This window comes from Solanum pennellii, chromosome 11, assembly GCF_001406875.1.
Source record: "Solanum pennellii chromosome 11, SPENNV200".
In the NCBI taxonomy this organism is placed as follows: domain Eukaryota; kingdom Viridiplantae; phylum Streptophyta; class Magnoliopsida; order Solanales; family Solanaceae; genus Solanum; species Solanum pennellii.
In genome coordinates, this window is record NC_028647.1 from 42017876 (window position 1) to 42021044 (window position 3169).

The window sequence follows — 3169 nt, forward strand, 5'->3', positions numbered from 1 at the left end:
CTGGTGCTGTATAGAATCTTATAAAAAATAAATTTCCTTTTGTTATTTTTTTATATATTAAAAGTGATTTGTGGACCTATGGGATTCCACTTATTTCTTCTCCTGTATATGTGTAAACTGTATTTAATAATCCATAATTGTAACAGGTCTTAACTAGATTGGGATTTGTTTTTGGCTGTGCAATTAGTTTATTATAACCTTGTAATTTCAGGGTTAAATAGTCCTGGGTTTTTTCTGTAGTTGTGGTAGATCTGGGTTTGAGGTTTAAAAAGTTTTGTATTTTATATAGATTTTCAATATAAGCTTGGGAAATATGGTTATATGTTTTCTTTTCTTTATGCAGGCTGGCTGCATATATAGATGTTTGTGGTGTTGGGGTATCTATCATTTGTACTTTTGGAATAAATGGTTTTGTAAATAGGCTATTTAGATTTGCATTTTTTGGTGTAGCTTTTTCCATAATTCCTGTGCTTATACCTGCAACATTAGCAAGGTTATGGGTTTTAAGGAGTTTCCCAACGTCTCCTTTTATCTCTGGCTGTTTTTCGTCTGCCGAACGACGTAGCTCCGCATGTTTATAGTCATGCTGCTGACTTGTAGCTTTAGACTTTTCTTCATTTTCTTCTAGCTTTTGAACTCTCAAGCTTATACTATCCACTTTTGTACAAAGTGTAGTTAAGGTTTTGAGTATGTTCTCCATAAGATTATCTTGTTATGGTTGTAACTTTGTCTTGATAGATAGTCTGCAATCATATTTTTGTCAGTTTTAATTACCTCAATTGTAAATGTAAAATTTAATATATTTAATACTAGTCTTCTTATTTCTTTTGTTGTAACTGAATCTTGTACCTTTTTAGTTATCCACCATTTTACTTGTGTATTATCTGTTCTTACAATAAATTTATTATAAACAATATATGGTTCAAATGCTAATAAACATTTATATAATGCAAATAATTTTTTTCTATTTATTTCCCATTTTATTTGTGCTTCTGCATAAGATCCTGAGTAATATCTGCAATGGTGCTCTATTTTTTCTTTTTCATATCTATATTTTAATACTCCTCCATAACTATGATTACTTGAATCTGTTTCAATAATATAGGTAAATGATCTGTTTTCATCGGGAAAATAAAGTTTTGGTAATTTTTTACATAAACTCTTGATATGTCTTATATGTTCTTTATCTTTGTTGTCAAAATGATATTCAACGTCTTTTTTTTAGTTTTTTATGTAAAGTTTTAAATGTTCTGCTAATTTTGGTATGTATTCTCTTACTTGGTTTATTAATCCTAGGAAGGATTGTAATTTCTTTTTTGTATCTATATTTTCATCAAGTGCGATTATTTTTTGTACTATGTGGGTTTGCATTTTTATCCCATTTTTATCTATTTGTATTCCAAGAAATTCTATATGTGGTTTCCTAATTTCTTCTTTCTTTTTACTTAAACTTATACCTGAATGTTTAATTATATGTATAAATTTTTCTAATAACCTTATATGTTAGTCTTGTGTTTTAAAATATAATAATATATCATCTATATATACAATACAATTCTCTAACTGGTTGAAATAGTTATCCATAAAATGTTGATATCTACCTGGTGCATTTTTATATCCAAACGGTAAAACATTCCAATTCATAGACACCTTGCGGTACTGTGAATGCTGTTAGCTGTTTAGATTCTTCTTCTAGTTTTAGGTGATAAAATCCTGATTTACAGTCAAATTTACTAAAATAGTTATATCCTTGTATTTGTCTTATTTTTAGTATTTTGTTTGGTATTGGGTAATTGTATGTTTTAGTTTTAGCATTTAAATTTCGATAATCTATAATCATTCTACTTTTTCCTCGTTTTTGTTCACTATGTTTATTAACTATAAATGCTGGACTTGTATGTTTACTATTGCTTTCTTGTATATAATTATTTTCTAATAATTCATCTATGTGTATTTTAAATTCTCTTAAATCATCAAAATTATATTTTAATGGTTTTTGTGTTATAATACTATTTTCATCTACTAATTCAATTTTTACTTTTGTCTTATGCTTTTCCCATCCTTGTAATGGATTTTCATTATATAGTAATTCTAGTTGTTCGTTAATTATTTTAACTTTATCTATTTGTAAATATGATAATTTCTAATTGAGATATTTTTTTTTATTTATATTTTCCATTTCTTGGTTTATTTTTTCATTTCCTTTTATCCATTCTATAGGTTTACGTTGTTTATTATTTACTCTTTTTGCTCCTATCTTATTTCCGCATGGTGTAGTAAACCACCAATGTGTTTTTGTTATTATATATGGGTAAAATTTATCTAAAAATGGCATTCCTAACAACATATCTTTCGTTGTAAACTCAAAATTGTATATTTCTTCTATTGTTAGTATTTTATCCCATATTTGTATTTTTATATTTCTTGCTTTATATGTAATCATACTTCCTTCATTATTAAATCCTGTTACTACCATAGGTGTTTTTAATTTTTCCCATTTATCTTCTGGTAACAATTATATTTACATATGTTTGCTTCTGCTCCTGTATCTATCATAGGGGTATAATATCTGTTGTGATATCCTTCTACAATAATTTTTGCAAGTATAAATATTTTCATTATTCATTTTGTTCTTTTAATGATTATTTTCTTATTTTGACAGGTTATTGTTAATTGTTCATTTTCTATATTATATGGTTTAACTTTTTCTAACCATTTTATTCCTAATATAATATTCTGATTTCCTTGGAAAATTTTAAATGGTATTATTAGGGGTATTCCTCCTATAATTATTTCTTTTTCCGATATTTCTTCATTTGTATTTACTATCTCACTAGGTAGTCCGGGGCATACTTGTCCTGTTTTTATAATTTCTGTTTCTAATACTAATTCTCTTGTTATATAATTTTCTTCTTGTCCTGTATTTATTAAAATTTTATATCTTCTTTGATCTATTATTCCTGTTATAAAGTAATGATATGGTGTTATATCTTCTAATAAATTCTTTGGAATTTCATAGTTTCTTCTAGATGTACTCATTCTTGATGAGGTAGTTCTTGTTAATGTATTTGGTACGCTTGAAGTACTCAATCTTTCTTTTACTATTTCTAAATCTTCTTCTATGTCAATTTCTTTATAACAATAGTCATTATTATCTATTACAGTAATT